This window comes from Gorilla gorilla, chromosome 21 (genome assembly GCF_029281585.2).
Source record: "Gorilla gorilla gorilla isolate KB3781 chromosome 21, NHGRI_mGorGor1-v2.1_pri, whole genome shotgun sequence".
Lineage (NCBI taxonomy): Eukaryota > Metazoa > Chordata > Mammalia > Primates > Hominidae > Gorilla > Gorilla gorilla.
Window position 1 is genome coordinate 51,424,236 of NC_073245.2, and position 23,789 is coordinate 51,448,024.

Consider the following 23,789-nt stretch of genomic DNA (forward strand, 5'->3'; position numbering starts at 1 on the left):
CCTCCTGGCAACACCGCAATGGGAAGCAGGATTTGGATGAGGCTCAGCCCTGCCTCAGACACTTTGCAATCTTAGGCCTAATTAAAACACCACAGACGGTTTGAACCCCGCATTAAAATTTGATGAGGAATTGATCAGCCAAGCAAACAGGAAATTTAGCTGTGAGTGAAGGTAATGTTTGCTCAAATGTGTAATGAGGCCCACGGGGAATATTTGTGGGGACCTCCGTCATGTCTGGAGTGGCTCCTGCTCGTCAATTTCATTTTCCCTATTTGCCTTTCCCCTCAAAACATCCCAAGATGCTTCCAGAGGGGAAAGGCAACACAAGGAAAGTTTTAGTTTCATAAGAATTTCCTTTGAAAACCCAAGGAAATCTAAAATCCTCAACTATGTACTGGAAAAATAGCACAGGAAAGGGCCAGACTTGGGTGGGAGTCCTGGCTCTGCCATTTGGCAGTTGGCATCCTTAGGTTGCAATATCTAATTTTATGATTAGTCACTGAGTACCTACTATGTGGCAGCCAGGGGTTAGATCCTGGGGATAGACGGCTGTGCAGAACTGTCTTGGTTCCTGCCTCCATGGGTAAACAGCTGAGTAAGAGAGGCTATGGGTCTCAATTTTCTTATCTGTAAAGTGGGAATATTTGTATGTTATCATAGGGGGTTGTTGGATGAATTAAATGAGAACGTGTACGCAAAACGCAGAGGACAGGGCTGGAATACATGTGTCAAATGAAGGTTCCTCCATGTCCTTCTTCCCCATAACCTGCATCTGAAGTCTATACAAGGCTTTTCAGCTTTCCTTCTACTTAATGTCTCTGAAAGTGACCTAATATGATATTCACTCACTTATATGTTCACCACTGGTGGGTGTAACTGAGGCCAAGGACACAGCAAGTCACAAGACTAACCTATTTACCAGATTGGAATGGGATCAGAAGTTCTCTTAGAAAGAGATCAAATAGCAAGCATTCTTGGGTCATCTGGGATGAGAGTAGTCTGATTTGAGAACGTTGCTCTGAGGATTAGGGAGAAACATCAGAAGCTTAACGTTTCCTTTAGACACACCCATGATACCTTAAGTGGGAGAAGAGAGGAATCTGGAGAGATTTTCCTTCCTTTCACACATCCATGAAGATACTTTACCCTAATAGTAATGATGTGTATGTTGTGTGCTCAGCTTTCCCTTCCTCTTCATCATCCCGACTCCCAACCCAATGCCCACCCATTGCCATTCCTATCCTTATCCCCAATCCCATCCCCACACCCATCCTCATGCCCACGGTTACCCATTCCTATTCTTATCCCCACTCTCATTCCCACACTCATCCTAATGCCCACTGTCACCTATTCCCGTTCCTATTCTTCTCCCCACTCCCATTCCCACTCCCATCCTAATGCCCACTGTCATCCATTCCTGTTCCTATTCTTATCTCCCATTCCCATGGCCATCCCAATGGCTACTGTCACTCATTTCTGTTCCTATTCTTATCCCCACACCCATCCCAATGCTACTCGTCCATGACCATTTCTTTTTTTTTTAATAGGTTATTCATTTTATTTATTTATTTATTTTAATTTTTATTTATTTGTTTATTATTATACTTTAAGTTTTAGGGTACATGTGCACATTGTGCAGGTTAGTTACATATGTATACATGTGCCTTGCTGGTGTGCTGCACCCACTAACTCATCATTTAGCATTAGGTATATCTCCCAATGCTATCCCTCCCCCCTCCCCCCATCCCACAACAGTCCTGAGAGTGTGATGTTCCCCTTCCTGTGTCCATGTGATCTCATTGTTCAGTTCCCACCTATGAGTGAGAATATGCGGTGTTTGGTTTTTTGTTCTTGCGATAGTTTACTGAGAATGATGATTTCCAATTTCATCCATGTCCCTACAAAGGACATGAACTCATCATTTTTTATGGCTGCATAGTATTCCATGGTGTATATGTGCCACATTTTCTTAATCCAGTCTATCATTGTTGGACATTTGGGTTGGTTCCAAGTCTTTGCTATTGTGAATAATGCCACAATAAACATACGTGTGCATGTGTCTTTATAGCAGCATGATTTATAGTCCTTTGGGTATATACCCAGTAAAGGGATGGCTGGGTCAAATGGTATTTCTAGTTCTAGATCCCTGAGGAATCGCCACACTGACTTCCACAATGGTTGAACTAGTTTACAGTCCCATGACCATTTCTTTACTCACCTCTACTCCTCCCCATCAATTTTCTTCACTGTTACCAACATCATTAATATTATCACCAGAATCTTTATCACAAAATATCCCCGTCACTGGTTTGGTAGGTGCAACCAGATTTGATTTCCCTTTCTTCTACTCATAGGATCTTACATAAGTTGATCATGTTTGTTAAATTTCTAGGATAACCCCCTTCCTTAATTCCAAGATGCATGCTTCCCTGTCTCACATGTTTTAATGTCTTTGAATTCAGAAGGTACCTCACAAAAAAATGCCAAAAGACAATTTCTAGCCACAGGTAGAAGAATGAGCTGTGACAGTGTTGTTATTGCTTTAACATTGCAATAGACTGCTGAATTTTCAAAGATGGGAGAGCCTGGGTGACCAATTTTTATGTCCTGGAGAACCACCACTCAGATATTTACATAAGGTCTAAGGAAAGCAATGGCTGATTTCCAAGTGTCCGAGTTTCATTAATAGGGAATTTCAAAACAAGGGAAAAAACAAAAGCTTGAGTTTAATCAAATAGGAAATGAGGACAAAACCTTGGTTTTCTTCAATATGTTTCAGATGATGATGTTACTTCTAAAGTTCTTAAAATACAGAGCTTAGAATTAGGAAAAACAACATGGCACCCTCATACTAAGGGTAACCGCTCTTTGAGCACTGAGTAATTGAGTAATTTTCAATGAATTTGCTACTATGGATTGAATATTTTTCACTTATAAAAGTCAGTGAAAGTCTGGGAAAATATAGATTTATATACATTTATTTTGTATCTTGTCATCTAATGAGATATAATAAATTCATTAGTTTATCAAATTCTTGTATTATGTTTTCTAAATTTACAGTAATAACATTTGCAAATGATACCTATTTTGATTCTTTATTTTCAGTAGTTAACCACTTATTTCTGCCTCCTACTTTATAGGCCAGAGCTTCCATCAGAATCATTGTATTCAGATTTCCTAATATTATTTAATTAATTTTGGTCATTATAACATTGTGATTTTTCTAGGAAATTACAGTTTTTTTAAAATCAAGACCATTGGTATATAGCTGTGCAGTATTTTCTGTATTAATTAAAAATTTCCCTCATATTTACTTTCATATCCCTTTATCTATTCTTAAATTTATGTAACCCAAATGTTACAGTCTCATGAGGTCAGAGTCTCATTAAGAAAAAATCCTGCATTTTGAAGGTTCTGAGTTTCCATCTGACTGGGTCCATGTATCAGTCCTCCTTATTTCTTGCCGCTAACATCATGCAGGTGTAAGTTCTATTAATTTTATAATCCCACTTCTTAAGGGTAACCACAACAAACATTTTGGAGTAGAAAACATCAGTCCTTTTTCTATACTACACAATATATGTAAATATAATTTCATTTCTTACACAGTGGGGTCATATTATATATTGTTCTGTAACCTGTTTTTTAATGTATCCCAAAATATGTTCTTTATTGACTTCATAATATTCAACAATATGGGTGAACCATATGCTATTTACTAATTTCTTTGTTGTTTCCTAGTCAGGTTGATCCATTTGTTTGCCACCGTAAGTCATATTATGATGAACACATTTGTAAATAAATATTTGTTCACATTTCTAATTATTTCCTTAGGATAAAATTGTTAAGTAGGCATGAATAATTTTTCAGCATCCTTGATACAGATTGCCAAATTACCCTTTAGGAATTTGTACTAATTTATACTCCCACCTGCAATCGACGAGTGCCTAGATTGCTCAACTGTCACCAACATTGAGTTTTCTTTAGTCTTTGCAAATTTAATAGATTACAAATGAAATCAAATTGCTGTCTTAATTAGCATTTATTTGATTATTAGTAGGGTGAACCTTTTAAATCTTTGTAATTTATGGTTCTTCTCCTCCTTTTTTGAGACAGGGTCTGTCTGTGTTGTCCAGGCTGGAGTGCAGTAGCTATTCACAGGTGTAATCGTAGTGTACTGCAGCCTTGAGCTCCTGGGCTCAAGTGATCATCCCACCTCAGCTTCCCAAGTAGCTGGGATTATAGGCGCATGCCACTGCTCCTGGCTATCATTCCTCTTACATGAACTTTCTCTGTCTGTCCGTGGATCATGTTTCCCTAACTCAGCATTTGTTTTCTTACTGCTCTTAAGAGTGATCTAACCCGTAACCTCAAGGATATTAACTCTTCATCATACATGTTGGAATTTTTTTTTTCTCAGTATGTTGTTGAATTTTTAATTTTTATAGTTAGGTCTATCAATATTTTTTGAAATTTATTTCTTCGCTTCTATTCTTAGTGAATTCTGTGATTAGATCAATATTGATTTCAGTTTTCTCCCAGAGGCTGAGCTGAGTTTTTGGTGGGTTTGGCACAGAGCTCCTTACCCTAACCTCAATAGCAGAACAGGCCTCCTTTATTGGGAGAGGGAATCCTCTTTGAATGAGACTGCAGCTTTGGGAAGGAGGAAAACGTAGCAGCTATGAAAGATGGTTTGCTGTCCAGCTCATAAAGTCACCTGGCTCAGCCTGGTGATCTTGGGGTGGCATGCATCACATTCTCAGCCCCATCCGTCTGAGCTTCTGTTTCCTTCTTTCATGTAAATCATTAATCTAAGATTTAGTTCAGTGCATATTTGAGATGAGGCTCTAACAACATATACAATATACAACAATATATATCAACAACAATATGTATTATTAAATACATATATGTCATCTCCCTGAAGCCCTACAACAGCCTAATGAGATAGATGGTGATATAATTTATAGAATAGGAAACTGAAGTTCAAGGGGGCCAGGCATTTTACTCAAGAACTCTACCTTTGACATTGACCCAAATACTCTGCCTTGGTTAGTCCACTGGATGCAGTTGCAGTAAAGAGCTGGGAAGCTCCAAATCTCACCTACTTGATTGTAGAAAGGTCAGTCTCTTCCATGCTTCTACTTTCCAAATGGCTTGGGGGATTTCTAGAGAAGCTTCCATGTGTTCATAAATCAGTCCTGTTGTCATTCTCTCCTTTTCCAGATAAACCTGGGATGACTATGCCACACCCTGACGTTACAGCATCTTGTTTTATCTTCCTGAGAGTGCCACCAGCAATGCCACCCCCAAGGGTAGCTGTTTCAGGTGTGGACCCTAACACTGGATTCGTGTACCCAGCTCTGATGCTGTCATCCCTCTTGTGGAGTGAGTAAAAGGACTTTCCTTTGTTATGGGATGCTGTATGCTGTATGCTGTATGCTGTGGTTAGTTGTGCTGGGACTTTGTAATTTGAAGGCTCTGTTGCAGCTGTGTGTTCCTAGTGGTTTCAAGGTGCATCTCCTTTAACTATCCAGGCAATAATGGTTTCAAGAGGTGACAAGGACAAAGAACACTTCCTTCTTCTGATTTATGTTCATTTGACGAATGTCTCATTGCAAAACTGTCCAGGCTCCAAAAATATTTTCCAGTTCTTATTCTTAGATTTTAAAACTTTTTCAGTGGTCTCCCTCCCTTCCTACTTCCTACCTCCCTTCCTCTCTCCCTACTTCCTTATCCCTCCCCGCCCCCACACAGCTTCCCACCCCAAATGCTCATATTGCAAATATGCAAATAACAATTAAGATTCCGGGTTATAAAAACAGAAAGAAACTTCACTGCATTTAGGTGAAAGGAAATCTGTTGGCAGGATGTTCGGGATCTCAGAATTGTTAGGCGTCATGGACCAGGCTAGCTAAGAGCTCTGTAGATATATGAATCGGGACTCCCAGCAATTGTTTTATGGAAAGAAGGATCTGGTTGGGGCCCCTGTGCTATGCAGCAATGAATGGACTCTAGCCATTTCTTTCCACCTCTTCCTTTTTCTCCCTAGATTAGAAGTCCCCATGGAGAGTGTAAGCCTTCTAACCTTCCTCCACAAGCCTGCCCCTACTCCTGACTGTACTGGGCTAGAAGGAGGAGGATCATTTCTCTTTGGCTTCCCAAAGTTGAAGTGGTCACCTCTAATAACCCTCCCACCAAAGATACGCACAATGAAGAGAGGCAGTTTTCTTAGAGGAAACTAAAGAGAAGTAATAAACACTGGGTAACAGCTGCTGCTTCCACTTGCCTTGGAGAGTCTCTAAACCATTGACCTCTTAAATCTTTGCTGAGAAGTGGAACAAAACCATGGTGGGGATCCTTGGTGGAAAATCATCTATTGCCCAACCAATTGGGCTGGAAGGGGAAGTTTAGGTCAAATGGAAGGCTGGAATTAGCCTCATCCATCTACATGGAGGCAGACTCCCTTCATCCCTTAGGCATTCAAGGCTGTGTTGGCCTCTTTATTTTAGTTTCTCTTCCTTCTCAGTGTGTTCTCCAGATCATGATTCCTCCCTGCCCCCTGGCTTTATTCCAGTTCACTCTAGTCTATCATACATTTAAAAAAATATCCTTGAACCTCAAGGAGGATTAGAGTTCTGTTTTCATTTTATAGGAGGGTAGGGTCTTGGTTCACATCCTTCTGAGAGGAGGAGTTGGATGCAAGCTCATTTGTTTATTTGGAGGATGATCCCAGAAAATGGAGAAGTAGGGAGAGAAGAACAGGGGAGGAAGAAAAGCCAAACAAGCCAAACAAGTGGCATGCTGGTGAGTGTAAGATTATAGCTGTGGGCCACTTGCGGTCAATTCTGCTGGGGACCCACTGAAATAGTGTGTGGTATACACTGTAAAGTCTTCCCACTGGAGGGGGGAGGCTGGGACATCTATCCACTGATTCCTCTACCCCATCATTTGGAGATTGCATCTGGGGACATTTGTGCTTGCAGCAGGTCAACACACTCAAGGAGTGATAGATAAAGCCCTTAGGCAGAGAAGAAAGACATAGGAAGAGGCATTAGAGGTGGGAAGTGCCAGTGTCCTGGAAATGTTTCCATCTGCCACTGCAGGTAACCCAGGTGGGCCAAGGGGATATTAGGCAGGATGTCAAGAGCATCTGCTACAGAGCAGGCTCTTCATCTACTATGCAAATTAGTGGATTCATCTCTGCAGGAGGCTAAGCACTGTTACAAGAAATTGATGGAAGACCCCAACATCTTATCAGTCTTCCACATCCAATGGGCTCTGTCTACTCTACCTTGTCCCTTTTTATTACTTTGTGTCAAAATTATTGTCAGAAATTAAGGTCATAAATAGGTAGCTTAAAAAGTTTACGTTCACATCTATTCCTGGGATCACACATATTTCGTGTACTTCTCACTCAGTTCTTTAATTTCTACCAGATTAATACATTGCCATAAAAGCAGCTTCCAAGTGCAGTAATAATCACAATAATCACTGTAAAATGTAATAGATAATTATATTGATGAAGAATTATATTTAGCCATATGCCAATATAAGAATACTTATTGATTCATGTCTATCATTGTTATCTTCCCTCTAGCCTTTAGGCTATAGTTACCTGTCAGGATTAGTAGTGAGAAGTCTTTGGATGGATTTGGAAGGTTTGTCTGAGCCCTGGCAATGGGTAGGGTACAGATGACTAATGTGAACGGTCTCTAGTTTTGTTCTCTCTACAAATGAGCTATGGGACCTCAATAGGAACTGCACAACTTGCTTTGGAAATTGTCTGACTTGCACTGGTATTTTTGGATGACAGGTTTCCCACTGTTGATATGCCTTTCTCTTTACCAGCCTTTGTTGATTAGACCCATGCAGCAAGAAAACTCATGCATCACTGGAATGTTCCAGTAGAGAGCATTCAGCATCGTGGGTTGGCTAATTGGTTGGGCAATAGATGATTTTCCACCAAGAATCCCTGCCATGGTTTTGTTCCACTTCTCAGCAAAGATTTAAGAGGTCAGTAGTTTAGAGACTTCTCCAAGGCATTGTTGCTTTGACAAGATGTACCAGGGTAATTGATTAGTTTGCACTTGGTATTGCCATAAATAATTACAACAACGCTATCCTTATCAAAACAAATGAACCAAGCAGTATGTCTGTTTTGCTGAACCCCATGTTCAAAGGGATTAGAAAGATTTAGAAATTAACCAAATCTGTCTTTGAGACACTGCCCCTGAATGAGAGACAGAGTATTGATTAACATCCTGGAGGAAATGACATTGTAAACAGCTCTGGTTTAATGAAACATGGTAGGGAAATAGGGTAGCAAGACAGGGCTAGAATTCTGACCCTCCACTTACAAATATGCCCTGAGGTAAGATTTTTGCTTGGGTTTCTGTTACCCCATTGATGAGATAGGATAAAAATATGAATCCTTCAGGAGTATCATAAACATGAAGTGAAAGAATGTATGAGCAAACACTTTGTAAATTCAATAATGGCATGTAGATGTTACATGCTGTTGCTGTTAAATACGATATATAGCCCACTTCTTTCTACCCCCTTCCTGGTTTCTCTCTGAGGCAGAGATTCTCAGCCTCAGCACTGTTGACATTTGGAGCTGGGTAACTCTTTGTTGTAGAGAGCTGTCCTGTGTATTGTAGAATGTTTGGCAGCATCCCTGGTCTTTACCCACTAGATTCCAGTAACAGCCTCCTGGTCATGACCACTGAAAATATCCCTAGATGTTGTCATATGTTCAGGGGGGCAAAATAGACCTTGATTGAGGACCACTGCTCTGAGTATAGAGAAGTTGATGAACATTTCCTGGAAATTCTTTGGACCTTGCCTCTTTACTAGGGGTGGCATCCCTGTATGTTAAAAATGCTCACAGTCATTCTTTGCAAAAATTAATTCCAGGAGCCGGGGTGGATATATCAGCTCAGCCTAAATTCCACTGTGGTAACAAACACTCCCCAAATCTCAGTGGCTATGTAACCCTCTCCTAAGAAGGGTCAGCACAGGTCACATAGCCGAATCCAACCTCAGTGGGATGGAAGACATAGAATTTTTCCCTGCAAAAGACAGTGAATATTTTGAAGAATAATACAATCTACTACCAGGAGTTAGTTGGTAGAACACAGGTCCTTTGTAGTCTACAGATATTGCCATTTTTCTCACACATTTTCCTGGACTGACTTTTTCCAGGTACCAGCCAGTTACTTCTTCCAGGTACTTTAGGCCCCAGCTACCAGCTGGCAGGGGCTCAGTCTCCATGCCTTGGGTCTCTTGGACTTCTCTTCTGACCTGACCAAAGCTCCATGTTGGGGTATTAGGCACATGTGCAGCTGATCATCAAGGGACCGCTTTGATTCTCCTTTGCTTTTGCACACATTTATGGCTCATGTAGAAACTTCTCAGAAAGAGCCTTCTAAGGGTTTCAGGCACAGAGGTGGCTAAATAGATCTGCAATCTGTAAAGATGTTGCAGCATGCTTGGTTGAAAAGTCAAGCAGTCAGTCAGTCATTTACTTGGAGTGTTAATATAATGACAGTCACTTGGTTGAGCTGATTTTGTCACTTAACTGCTGGAGACTGTCTACTGCTTAACTAACCAGCATAACCTTCCTCCCTGGTGACACAGCTGGAGTGTGTCAGAAATCCTATCACTTCAGTAGTGGGACTATGGAAATGGATCTTATAGTGGGGCTGAAGGTCACAATGGATGACAACGAAGGGTTTCTAAACCTGGATGCATAGGCTAAACTGGTCTGTTCGTGACATGGTGTTGCCCAGTTATTGAGGCAAATGCAATCACATTTTACCATTTATAAAACACTTTCATATCTACAGTCTTCCCTGAAAGTGCTTCTTGCTCTTTTATCCACCTGGAAAACTCCTATTCACCCTTTAAGAGCCCTCTTAGATGTAACCTTCCCTGATGGCACTCTCCTTTCCATCATTATACAGTTGGTTGCTCCATCCTCTGTGCTGTCACAATAGTATCCTCCTTCTTCTGGTCTGTGAAGTTGCCAGGTAAAGGAGATTGCTCTGCTGGTCCTTGTATCCCAGGAACTCACCATTGCTCCTGGCGTTGGAAATACATGCAGGAACATGGCTGGTTTACTAGACAGTTTACCCAAATTTTTACCATGACTCTGTACGCCATTAAGAAAAGGGAGATTTAGAAAGATTTACTCACTTGCCTTAAGTCTCACAGCTGTCTGGTGGTTGGTGGAATTTAGCAGTCTCAGGACACTTGGCTTCCCTTTTGTTTTCCAGTAAAATTTGAGTCTTCTGGGCACTGATTTTAGATTGGTACAAGAGACAGTGATTGGATGCAGTTTTAGCTGTTCTAAAGAACTGAGTGATATAACTTTGTGACCCAGGGCTTACTTTATTATGTCAGAAAGACGTGAGTTTGAATCCCAGCCCCTCCACTTACTAGCTGTGTGGCTTTAGGTGAGTTACTTAACCTTTCTGTGTCTCAGTTTCTTCATTTCTAAAATTGGAATCACAATAATGCCTATCTAATGAGATTATTTTTAAGGATTACATGAAATAACATATTTAAGTGGTTTTAGCATTTTGCCGGTTATGTAGTACACACTGAATAATTCCTAGTTTTTAATACTGTTTTTATTTCTACTTCTCAAACAGTATATTCTGTTTTGTGTTGATGTATTGGATCCTTCCTTCTTTCCTTTGGTAAACTTTGTTGCATGTCTTCTTTGCCATGTATTGATGTCAAAAAGAATCCTTAAAATGACAATACCCAATTGCATGATTAATACCACTTCTTGAGTGCTTGGTTCATTTGAGCCCAACATCCATTGATCAAAATCAATAATCAATGACAGGCATTATTTCATTTAATCTTCATCACAACGTTATTAGGTAGACCTCATTTCTTCCCATTATATGGAGGAGAATACTGAGACTCACAGTAATTAGCTGAGGGTTTAAGGGAAGAATGGATTGAAGCTGGGTATGCTCAGACACCTGGGGAGGGAGCAGAGGAGTCCAGCAGTGTGTTGAGCCTTGGTCCTGTCCTGGCCCTGTGGTCTGTAAGAAGGAAGAAAGCCATCTCCATGGGTGCCAGTAGCTGCTTTCTTGACACTTTTTTTGCTGCTGAAGGAAAAGTACCAGATACTCTCCCCAGCTGACTCTCCAGGGTCAGTGGAGATTCTTGAGGGTCAGTGGACCAAAACGGACCTCCAGGGTCAGGGTCACTATTGAGGGTCCGTGGACCAAGGTCAAGAGGCCTTGGGAGTTGTTCTGCAGGGTGTGGCATGGTTCCTGCCCACCAGTTCCCTTCTGGGAAAGGAGAGGGCAATTCTGAGGAACAAAGAAGTTCAGAAGCCACCAGAGGGAGCAGAATCCTGTTCTGCCTCCTTGATCCACCAGAGAACTGATCACTAATTAACAAAGCCCAGCATCAGATTCTCTTCACGCTGCCAAAGCACAAGCAAAAACTTAAAAATTCCCTCTGTCATCCACATGGGACTGTCCAATACATAAATAAGGCAGAGACTCGTTTTGAGTGTCTGCGATGTGCACCTTCCTGACCCAATTCCATGAATTCTCTCAATAACGCTAAAAGGTGGGAAATAGTCATGTCCCCACTGCACAGATTCAACAGTGTATTCATTCATGCATCAAGCATGTTTTCAGTGATTCTATGTGCCAGACATGTGCTGGGCACTGGAATACAAAGGTGAACAAGACAGCTGGGGCTTGGGGCTTAGAGAGGTGAGGTCACTTGCCAAGTCACAGAGCTAAGTAAGCAGTGGAGCTGGGATGTGTCCATCCCCTGCAGAGTCTGAGCGCTCACCTGTTATGCAGAAGTAGTAGTCTGGCTGAGATCCCTGGGCTTTCTTCACCTCAGTTTCCACATGCAGATACCAGCAGTAAGTCATATGTGGCATGCTTGCCTTCAGCACACATTTCCTCAGTGGCCACCTGGGCACAGACCCTACGCAGAAGGAGTTTATGCTCTAGCAAAAGAGACGGGCATGTACACAGTTGGTCAGCCATGTGCCAAGGCAGATTGTGATAAAATGAAGAGCTGAGAATAGAGCATTAACTCTCACTGGGGTACATGTCTTTAGAGGCCAAGTGACAAGCCTGAGGCTTCTGGTGAGGTTTCGGCAGGCTGATGACCTGAATTCAGCTTTTCTAGCGTGGGTGGAGGTATTTCTGTTTCTTGGTTTTGCAAATACGAAAAGACCACTGGGCATCTATAATTTCCACTTGTTTCAAGAGAGGTCACTGCATACCTGATTTTAAAAATGCCTTCTGAGTTTCTGCCAGTGCGAGTGAATGCTCAGCTGATACACAGCCCCAATGCTGGATGAGGGCATAGAGTCCCCTGGGTCCTGCTGTGCAGGCCATGGTCAGGATTACAAACAGAAGCCTTCATTACCAGGCATATCTTAGCTTGTCCTGTATAGTCTTCTTTCTCTGGTGAGTCACTTAAACTAGCACTTTTCATACTTCACTGTGCATAAATCACCTGGGATCTTGTTAAAATGCAGATTCTGATCCAGTCGGTTTGGGACGGAGCCTGCTAACAAGCTCTCAAGTGATGTGATGCCAATTGTTCATGGACCACACTTTGTGTTGCAAGGATGTAGGCCAGTATCTCCAAACTAGTTTACATAGAACTTTAGTGTTCAGTAAGATGTTTGTTTTGCCATGTTAAATAAGTTTGGGAAATATTAGGTTAAACAAAGTTAAATGAGCTTTTGCACTGCAGGACTTCTCAGAACTTTTAACATGTTACTGTGCACCTGTCTCTCCAAGACTTGGATTGAGTATACAGTTTCCCAGATTTTACCAGGAAACCCCCATTCTTGCCCAAGTCCCTCCCAAGAGTAGCCATTTAGTTGTGTGTTTTGGAACACAGCTCAGACATCACTGCTCTGGACTTTCTCATTCTGGAAGCTTTTTGCTCTCCACGCCAATGTGTTTTCTTCCATGCTTCATCTTCCTCCAGTCTCTGCATATGTTTCCTTTCTTAGCCTGGAGATAATTCATTAAAGCAACTCTCCCACTCCCTGCCTCCCTCTTCAGATACACCTTTCCACCTCCTAACACCGTGACTAAAAAACACCATCAATATTTCATAAACTCACAGTGACAAATTTATTTTAATGTGGTCCACTGAGAGCCAGAGATTGATTGGTCCCTCAGAAGCGTGACACGTTTCAAAGCAGGATATTCATGGTGTGTTTTAGTGCCTACATTAGTCAGAGAGGAGCGGAGCCCGGATTTATCATCGTTATGACTTTCTTGGTATCTATTCTCTTCTAGCCACTGGCAGCAACTCTCTGAATGCTCCCTATTGATTGGTTTTGTGTCTTTAAAATGTGCTGGCTGGGGAGGAGAGGGGGGACTTGGGTCTCTATCAAATTGAGCCTAGCTTGCTGGAGTTTCTGCATATTGGGAGCTTGTGTTTGGGTGAAGCCAACTCTAATTCTCTTGGTTTTCACTCATGAGGGCATTGGAAAAAGGGGCTAATCTCTTTGATTTCTGGAGAGTATTAGTGATTGGAAAATGGGACAAATGTGTACGGGGACTGTTTTGCCAGCTGTCACTTTGCAAGCCTGCCCCACTGGCTGAGCAGGTCATAATAAGTCCTTGACATCCGGGTCCTGAGGCTTGACAATCTGATGAGGTTTTATTTTGTTGTTGTTGTTGTTTCCCCCCTCCCCCTACCCCCAACCTTTCAGGACAGGTACAGAGTAGGGTCAAAATTGTTCTTAAATTTAGAAAATCTCTTCCTCTCACAGATTAAATAATAATGATAATGGCAAGTGACCTTTATTGAGCACTTACAATGTGCCCAGTACAGTGGGACATGCATTACAGACATAATTTCTTTTCATAATAATGCTGGGAGGAAGAAATTATTATTGCCATTTTACAGATGAGAAAACTGAGGGTTAGAGAGTTAAGTGGCTGGCCCAAAGCCATGCAGCTGGTATGTGGTTTAGTGAAAACTAAAGCCCAGGTCGAGCCAACTTTACATGCTAGCTCTTAATCCATAGGCCTGACTGCCTAAGTGAAGCAGCCCAGAGAACCTGCTGTTGCCTAATTGATAAGCTATAATTAATATGTTCTTACTTATTCATCCTTACTGATTCAGAAGGTAAGGTCTTTCTTCAGCAATACTCTTGGGCTAATTTGAGTTTCTATCTGACTTTCTGAGTTAAATAAGCTATTGCTCTTTTTATTTTTATTTTTATTTATTTATTTATTTTTTTGAGACAGAGTCTCACTCTGTTGCCCAGGCTGGAGTGAAGTGGCATGATCTTGGCTCACTGCAAGCTCTGCCTCCCGGGTTCGCACCATTCTCCCTCCTCAGCCTCCCGAGTAGCTGGGACTACAGGAACCCCCCACCGTGCCTGGCTAATTTTGTTTTTGTATTTTTAGTATTTTTTGTAGAGATGGAGTTTCACCGTATTAGCCAGAATGGTCTTGGTCTCCTGACCCTTGTGATCCTCCCGCCTTGGCTTCCCAAAGTGTTGGGATTACAGGCATGAGCCACTGCATCCAGCTGCTATTGCTCTTTTAAATTACCGCAGTTTCTCATTAATTGAGATCTCCTCAAATTAATATGAACTAATGAGACCCTATCATATTGCCACATCGCTAAAAGTTGCATTTAGTCATATGTGGCATGCTTGTCTTCAGCACACATTTCCTCAGTGCCCACCTGGGCACAAGCCCTACCCAGACAGAGTTTATGCTCTAGCAAAAGAGACAGGCATGTACACAGCTGGCCAGCCACACACCAAGGCAGATTGGGATAAGACCGAGGGGCACTGTGTAATTGGAGAGCTAAGGAAAGAGTGGTTAACTCTCACTGGGATAAATCTGGGAATATCTTATTGTGAAATATCAATTGTGTGGGGCCTGGAAAAGATGAAAAAAGATTTAAAGAAGCAGAGAGGGTTCTGAGGATGCTCCTCCAGGGAAGTGTCATAAACAGAGACACAGCGGAAGGGGGAAACATGTTGTGTATGTTAGGGACATATGACTCAGATGACTAGAAAATTTAGACACCCTTTGAGTTCATCCTTCCTTGTATGGATAAACATGATAACACACTTTCTCCCCTCATATGGATAAGGATGCATTAAGCAAAATGACTGTGAAACAAATCCTAGTTCCACTTGGCCTCCATTAGGAAGTCAAAGATATCTGGGAGGGAGAAAAAAAATCCTCCAGCAGATTGAACTGAAGCATATTGAGCAGTTGAGGCAGCAAGCAGTTAATCCTGGTGACTGTAGACAGCAGCCATCTCTGTGCAGTGGGGCGCGTGGGCCTCTACTTAGCAGTCACCTTCCCACTGAATCATTTTGAAGGGGTTTTGCCAACTCTAGGGTTTCCCCTGAAATGAAGACCATCCCCTTGCTCTAGACAACAGAATTTCTTTCATACTTAGGCAACTTTTGACTTCTTATTTTCGGGATCCAGAATTTAGCTGCTTCTTTTTGCCAGGACATAACAGAAACACATTGAGAGAGTTGGCTCACTAGGGCTCTGAATTCCTGCGAATGTTTTTCATTCTTTCTGTTTTGGAGAAGGGAATGAAGATTAGGGATACCAGCTCCTGTCTTGGAGTTACTGTAAAATCCAGTCATAACTGTTTCTAGGAGGGTTTCTTACTGGGTGGTCTGCAGATGACCTGCATCATACACACCTGGGATATCATATGAGTAAAAATTCCCAGCTTAAGACCTGGGTGTGGGGCCCAGAAATCTGTATTAAACAAAAACCAAACACCAACAAACTCATCAGAGGTCTTAATGGTCAGAGATGCAATGTGTGGTTGGGTAGGTTTGCCCTGTATACCACTGAGGGCTCCATTTACATAATACACAGGCAGCTCCTAGATTTGTGCAGTGCAAAACCTGTGCAACAGCTCATGGCAGCTTTGCATTGCAGAATCACCGTGGTGAGATATTCTGGCATTGGCATGTATCAAGTCCAAACGTTAGCGCTTTTTTCTGATTTTTTCTGCCTCACCATCTACTGGGCATGTCAGAGATCCCTGGGGCCCAGGGTAGAGCAGCTACAGAGGCCTTATACAAACCTCATTCTTTAAAGGAAGACCCCACCAGAGTGTTCATCTGTAGTAAATTGTCAGGTAGATTGGGGCATTTTGGAAAGATTCTTCATCACCAAATAAAATGTGTTTGCTTCTTTTTTGTTATTTATTTATTTATTGAGACAAAGTCTCTCTCTGTTGCCCAGGCTGGAGTGCAGTGGCGGGATCTCAGCTTACTGCAACCTCCACCTCCTGGGTTCAAGCGATTCTTACTGCGGGACTTGATGCTTGAATTCAGCAGCTCATGGAGGATTTGCACTGTATTTTCTGTCTGTGAAGCTGCTAATAGGCCCAGGATTCCTCAAGACCACGTTCGGAAATGCTGCCCCATCATCCCCTGATAAAGTTGACAAAGCTCAGCCGGAAGCAATTCTGATGCAGAGGAGAGTACACAGGACCAGAAGACCAGTGTTTGGATCATGACCCATCACTTACTGGCTATGATATCTTGGATACATTATTAAAACTCTTTGGACCTTGGTTTTGCCATCTGTGAAATGGGGACAAGCATTCTCACCTCCTGGGCAGATGGAGAGAATGCAGTGTGCTAACAAATGAAGAGTGACTATCACAGTAAATAGTATTTCCTTCCTTTATTCAAGCATGTGAGGGACTAAAATGCATCAGGCATGTGCTAAACATGGGGAAAATAATGTCAAATGAATCCACAGAGCTGCTATTGTCAGATCACAGGGTTGATTGGAAAGACTGAAAGTGAAGAAGTCAACACATAAATATAGTCCAGAGATAAATATGTGCCAGGCAGAAAATCAGGGCTGCTTTAAAATGGATTATCAGGGAAGGCTTCTGGGAGGAGGTAGCATTTGATCTGAGACCTGAATGATGAGAGTATGTGAAGAAGACAGACAGGCAAAGAGCAGGGGGTGAGCATTTCAGATGGAGGGCACAGCTTGTGTGAAGGCCCTGAGGCAAGGGCTAGTATGATGCCCTGGAGAAACGGAAAGACTGCTGCTGTGTCTGGAATACAGAATGAGAGAAGACTAGAGAAGATTGACATGGAACGGAGCATGGGGATCAGGCAAGGGGTTTATAGTCTCTTCTTAGTGTGGTTGGAAGTAGGTTCAGAGGTAATGCTGCTTTTCCTTTTCCCTTCTGTGGACTCAGCTGCTTGATTCATGCCTTATATCAATTAAGAATGTTTGTAGCAGCCGGGAGCGGTGGCACATGCCTGTAATCCCAGCACTTTGGGAGGCTGAGGTGAGCAGATCACGAGGTCAGGAGATTGAGACCATCCTAGCCAACATGGTGAAACCCTGTCTCTACTAAAATACTAAAATTAGCCGGGCATGGTTGGTTGCAGTGAGCAGAAATCACGCCCCTACACTCCAGCCTGGCAACAGATCAAGACTCCGTCTAAAAAAAAAAATAAATTTTTTTTTTGTAGCTACAAGTAACAGGAAATGTAACAAAGTTGTCTTAAATAAGCAAGGATGTGTTCTTCTCACATAACAATATGTCTAGAGGTATGAAGATGCTGGTCCTGGTTCAGCAGCTCAACAATGTCACAACTCTGGGCTGGCCTCACTGTGATTCTCTTGGTGTTGCCCTCATGGTCACAAAATAGCTGTCATAGCTTCAATCATCACATCCTTACACCATGGTCAGGGGCAGGAAGCAGAAGCCAGTGTGGGAGCAGACAGTTTCTCTTCAAGTGCCTCTTTTTCATAAGGTCAGAGAAAACTTTCCTTTAGCAGATCCCTTTGAGTCATATTAGAGTGGAATGATATCCTGGGGTCCAAGCATCTCCACCTGATGAAGAATGGTGGCGTTTTACTGGCAAGAAAAAAGTGCAGGGCTGGTAATCACAGTGATCTCCAAATTCCCCATGTTTTCACCTAGCTCCCTGAGTGAAGGCTACAGAATTTTAAGTTTTGCCTCCAACTAGGAACAGCAGCCCTCAGAGCAAATTTCAGTCTTCTTGGAAGCTCCTATAAGACTTCTTATTTTTCTCTGGCACCACACAGGCCACTTGTCCCTCTTGCTCTTTAGCAAGTTGAAGGCACAGGATTTAATTAAAAGCAAAACTTGACATAAGTGTTTTTAATTGTAATAGAAAAAAGCTGCCTGTTTTATAAAGGTGACAGTTTGCAAACACAAATGTGAACATATTCCTACCTCACTTGGCGGCGGCCCCATCAGAGAGTGGCAGAGTGGTACAAGGAGATGGATCTGGTGTGAATGACTTGTTCCTGCAGTGAAGGATGCAACCTGAATTCCTCCTGAGGAGTGCCAGCAACACCTGTCATCAGGTCCACTTAGCTAATGAGATCCAAGGGGTAGCCTCTGGTACCACCGTTTCTCTCCAGCCTTCAGACTTGCCTGGAAGAAAGGTGCAGTTCCCTCTCATATTGGAGGACTGGGACATCCATGACACACTGCAGAAGCCAGACTGTCTTTCACTCAGGCGTGAGTTCAGTGGTGATGCAAATTGTTCATTCTGTCCCCAGGATGCTTTCCAACATTCACGTTTTTAAAGGTCAATCTGGGCCGGGCAAGGTGGCTCATGCCTGTTATCCCGGCACTTTGGAAGGCCGAGGCGGGCAGATCACCTGAGGTCAGGAGTTCAAGACCAGCCTGGCCAACATGGTGAAACCCTGTCTCTACAAAAATACAAAAATTAGCCGGGCATGATGGCGGGCGTCTGTAATCCCAGCTACTTGGGAGGCTGAGGCAGGAGAATCGCTAGAACCTGGGAGGCAGAGGTTGCAATGAGACGAGATTGTGCCACTGCACTCTAGCCTGGGCGACAGAGCGAGACTCCATCTCAAAACAATAAAATAAAGGCCAATCTGCTGGCTGGGGAGCTGTATTTGCATTCTTCTCCTGGATGTTGGGTCAGTGTAGATTCAGCTGTGGTGTACTCACGGAGGCCACTGCATCTTCTGGGTAGAAGACTGAGTCTCTTTCAATGTCGTTTTGCAGAGAGATGTCTGGAGTGTAGAAACCTAGGAAACATTCAGCTGCAGAGAACAGAAAGTGACTCAAATAAGTCCAGACAGAAAGAGGATTTATTGAAGACATCTGGGTCTCTCAAAAAAAATCATATGCAGGAGCCATACGTGGGCTTCTCTTGCATCTCTGCTGTATCTCCCTTTCTAGAGATCTGATTGCTTTGCAAGCCTCCCAAATTCTCAGCCTTGCGGACTTCTTTCTCAGTTTTTTGTGCTGATTCTAGCCTTGCCTCCATCTGACCTTGCTGTTCAACTGCTCATTCATTTATTAATTCAATGATTCATTAATTTATCAAATAATCACAGAATTATGTGTATAATCACAAATGGAGACACCTCCTGCAAAGGAAAGGATTATGGTGTTCTACAGCCAAATGCTTCAGTTTTTGTGTCTCAGTTCCCACCATTCTGGGTGGAGAATATGATTGGCCCAGCCTGCAACACCTGGTCCAATCAGCGATGGCCGAGGGGTGATGAGGTCGCACAGGGCCAGGCCTGTGAATGGAGCATATTATCTAAGCCTGGATATGGGGTGGGAGGAAACACTTGACATCTCTTTTACAGGAAGAGCTTCAGATGAGATATCCACAGAGTTACCTTGGATGGAATCTGATCCACTTCAGGCTTAGTTCTCAGAAAAGCATCACTAATTATACGGACGAACAGGCTCAGGGGTTTGCATTCTAGATGTTTGGTTTGATTCTGACTGGCTGCAAATGACCAGCCTAACTCACTGGATGGAGCATTCTGCGTTCCAAGTGCCAGGTGTGGGCAGGTGTCCAGCTGCAGATGGGCCTCTGCTGACATCCAGGCCACAGGCTGAGTGGCTGTACTGAAGGGAACACCAAGCCTTTGATTCCATAAGGTCCCTCCTTCACTGAAATGAGATGGTGGCACAGGTACCTCAGGATGGAAGGCAGTAATAAGCACTGAAACCCAGCTGTACAGCTTTCCCAACATTTCATGCTAAAGCTTTGAGTATAAACTGAGCAGCATGACAAGAACAGGTGTGAAGGAATCTTTCATCTGCTCATTCACCAAGCTTTGATGGAGGATGGACCATGGCTGACCCAGTCCCAGGCATGGAGAGTCTTGAGGAGTTCATGATGACAGCCTTCCCCATCCCACAGTGTTTCCCTCCTTGAAGGAGTTAAGTAATGGTGTGAGGCAGCCCCAGAGTCTAGGCCCACAGCAGTGGAGCCACATGCTCCTTGCATTCCAGGACTGGCTGCCTGAGGCTGGGACTTGCAGGAAGGCTGTGTACAGAGAGCTCAGGGCAATCATTCAGGGTTCTGAGGGTCATGGGAGGCCTGGCCAGGGGTGGGGGGTCCATCTCTAGCAGCCCACGCCTGACTCTTCACTTTACTCCACCCACTTCTGTTCTCTGCAGCCAAGGAGAGGCGGACTTCCTTGTTCTGCCTGGTTTTCCCCACGTGCTACCAGCTAATAGGCTGTGGCTGTATTTCAGAAGAGTTGCCACAAGGAAAACTTAGCCTGTAAGTCAAGCACTTTAGTTCTCCAGGCGTGAAAAACAACACTCTATTTCTGGCCATGCCTGGCTTTGTGAGCTGTGTCTAACGGCCTCATAAGGAGATATACCACCGCACTGTCAGAGTGGTCCTGGGATTTCTGTTAGCAGGTGGCCCTCCGTCCACAGGTATGGAAAGGGCTGGAGTTGGAGTCTTGGCCTGTGATATGTTTGCCTTGAAATAAATGTCTTAAAAAATCTGTTCAACATTAAACAAAACAAAAGGAAAAACAGGAAACAAGATAAAAACAAAACCAAAAATCATTACTGGAGTTTTGGGAGCGTGAAAAGAAACTGCGTGAAAAGAAACTTCGTGAAAAGAATTTACACAGTGCTTGGCCCCTAGTGAGGGCTCAATCAATATTAGTTGTTATTCCTATTGTAATTATATTAATTTTGCTAAACATTTCAGGCACAATGTCACTGTTCTTCCCAGCCCATGTCAGTCTAAATCTCTATTGCTGGCATTTGCCCTGGTCTGTTTTGTTGTTGTCTCATGTAGTAGCCCAGGAATCCTCTGGGATTGGAGACCCCCATCTGTACCCGCCCCCTTGTCCGTATTTGGGGCTTGCTTCCACAGGCAGAATCTGGGATCTGTACCACCATAGAGAAGCTTTGAATATCACCAAAAGTAAAGTCTTGCCTGGCTGGTGCTCAGCTGCCTGGTTAGCCTCAGCTGAAGTTCTAACTCTTCTAGGAAGCATCCCTGAGAAGTATCCTCCTTTATGCTTCAATCCACTTTTAAAAAGCCCCTGTGTATGGAATATTGTATTTGCCAAAGTGGGCAGCAATAATATTTCCCATTCCATATGCTTTTTTACAATGTGACTTTGTCACTTTTTCCAGTGAGTGGTAGAGTCATCTCTTCTTGAGTCTTAGTGAATCTTTGGCTAACAGACTAGTGTAGATTGATGCTGTGTGGCTTCGGAGGCTGTGCCATTGAAATGCCACGCAGCTTCCACCTTGCTCTCTTGGGATGCTTACTCTGGGAACCAGCCACCATACTGAGAGTGAGCCCAAATTAACTCATCTTGAGAGACCACATGGAGAAGTAACGTGCACTGTTCCAGCTGACCGTCCAGCTGGGGTCCAAACTGACAGTCAGCATCAACTGCCAATCATGTGAATGCAGTACTTCCATACCAGGGTCAGCAAACATTTTTGTAAAGGGCTGGATAGCAAATATTTTTGGCTTTGCAGGCCATACAGTTTCTCTTGCAACTATTTGACTCTGCTGTCATAGGGCAAAAATAGCTATAGACAATATATAAACAGATGGGCATTGCTGGATTCGGCTCACAAACTGTAGTTTGCATCCCATGCTCTAAATGACTCCAACCCCAGCCATTGAGTCACTGTCATCCTCCCAGCCTTCCCTGTTGAGCTTCTGCCTGAATTTCTCATGGACAGATGCCATGAGTTGCTTTCTGCTGTGACGTTTTGAGGTGGTTTGAATGTAGCAATAGCACCTGGATCCCTCCATATCTCTGTTTTATGATTATCAGTTTTATGATTCCTATGCCTATCTATCCTTCTAGTTCTGAGCTTCCCAAAGGTAGGTACTGGCTCTTCCTCCTCTGCCTCCTCTTCAGCAGATCTAGTACCAGAGTGGCAGGTGTCGTGTCATGCACTTTACATGGATTGCCATCTTTAGTCTTCCCAACTATTATTACATCTCTATTTTACAAATAAACACAGTGAATCCCTGGGAGGTCGGTGAATTGCCCCAAGTGACTCAGAAACACACACTCCTCAATTCCAGGGCCCAGGATTTTATCCACGATACCATCTAGCCTCAATGTTCATGGCATAAAATAAAGGTGTGGGAGCCTGAGAAACAGCCACCCACTCGATTGAAAACAAAATCTGAGTCCAGAGGCCACGCATGTTCAATCCCAGCTCCACTCTCCATGCCTTGCAGAATTCCTGGGCACAGGGGATTGGTATAGTTTGGATGTTTGTCCCCTCCAAATTTCATGTTGAGATGTAATCCTCAGTGTAAGAGGTGAGGTCTGGTGGGGGGTGTTTGGGTCATGCAGGCAGATCCCTCATGGCTTAGTGCTGTTCCTGCAAAGTGATCTGGTTGTTTAAAGTGTGCGGCACATCCCCTTGATCTCTGTTGCTCCTGTTTTCACCAAGTGAGTCACCTGCCCCTCTTCTGTCATAAGTAAAAGCTCCTTGAGGCCTCACCAGAAGCCAAGTAAATGCTGGTGCCATGCTTCCTGTGCAGCCTGCAGAACCGTGAGCCAATTAAACCACTTTTCTTCGTAAATTACTCAGTATCAAGTGTCAGATTTTTCTTTATAGCAATGCAAGAATGACAACACAGGGTTGTACAGTAAATTTTGGTTGGGTGAACAAATAAGTGAGTGACTAGTGCACATCACATTAGGTTTCCCATTTGGTTAATGTCAGAGTCAGGTGGACTAATGTTGGAGCACATTCCCAGGTAGACCATTTACTTCAGTGAATAAGCCTTGTGCAGATATGGTTGGCAGCCTGTCTGTATCCCCTCTGCCTACTCCAACAGGTGCCTGCAGACAGTTCCATAAATGCCAATGGCTGTTTCTCTCTGCCTCAGTGCATGCATAGCCCAAGGGAGTGGCTCAGCTTGCAAGTAGAACTGGTCAGAAGGGTGGGATAACAATCCCAGGATCAGCCATCAACCAATGAGGGATGGGAGTTCGTGGGTAAGTACCCCCGCTTTTCACCCTTCCAAAGCACAACTCTGAGGTGTGCTCACAGGAGTCTCACAGAGGAGCCCTTTGGGATGGAGGTGCATTGCTCTTTAAGCTCTTAACAAGTTGCCTTTCTTCCCTTCTCATCTCAATTTCCAAACCCTCACACTACTTTCTGAAAGCACCTCCCAAAGAAATAACTTGTAGCCAAATCTTAGTCTTCAGATTTGTTTAAAAGCAAACCTAAAGGGTTTCCTTAAGCTAGAACAAATGTGTATTGTACATGGTGTAAAACCTGGTGCACATTCTAGTACACATGTGTACACGACACATCTGCATCAAAGTCTGAGTTAGGCCAGGCGCGGTGGCTCACCCCTGTAATCCCAGCACTTTGGGAGGCCAAGGTGGGCGGATCACGAGGTCAGGAGATTGAGACCATCCTGGCGAACACTGTGAAACCCTGTCTCTATTAAAAATACAAAAAAATTAGCTAGG

General features: G+C 43.3%; 1 protein-coding gene across 4 annotated transcripts in view; it reads left to right on the plus strand.

Moving 5' to 3' along the window:
* DHX35 (DEAH-box helicase 35) overlaps positions 1–23,789 on the plus strand; it is a 782,267-nt gene that overhangs the window by 258,023 nt on the left and 500,455 nt on the right. For 3 of the 4 annotated variants that reach the window (XR_010132262.1, XR_010132260.1, XR_010132261.1), the window contains one exon: positions 5,227–5,388. The gene's annotated coding sequence lies outside the window, so the exon portion shown is untranslated. Of the gene's footprint in view, positions 1–5,226; positions 5,389–16,262; positions 22,893–23,789 lie in introns of those variants that run through there. The other variant, XR_010132263.1, reaches the window with a different exon arrangement.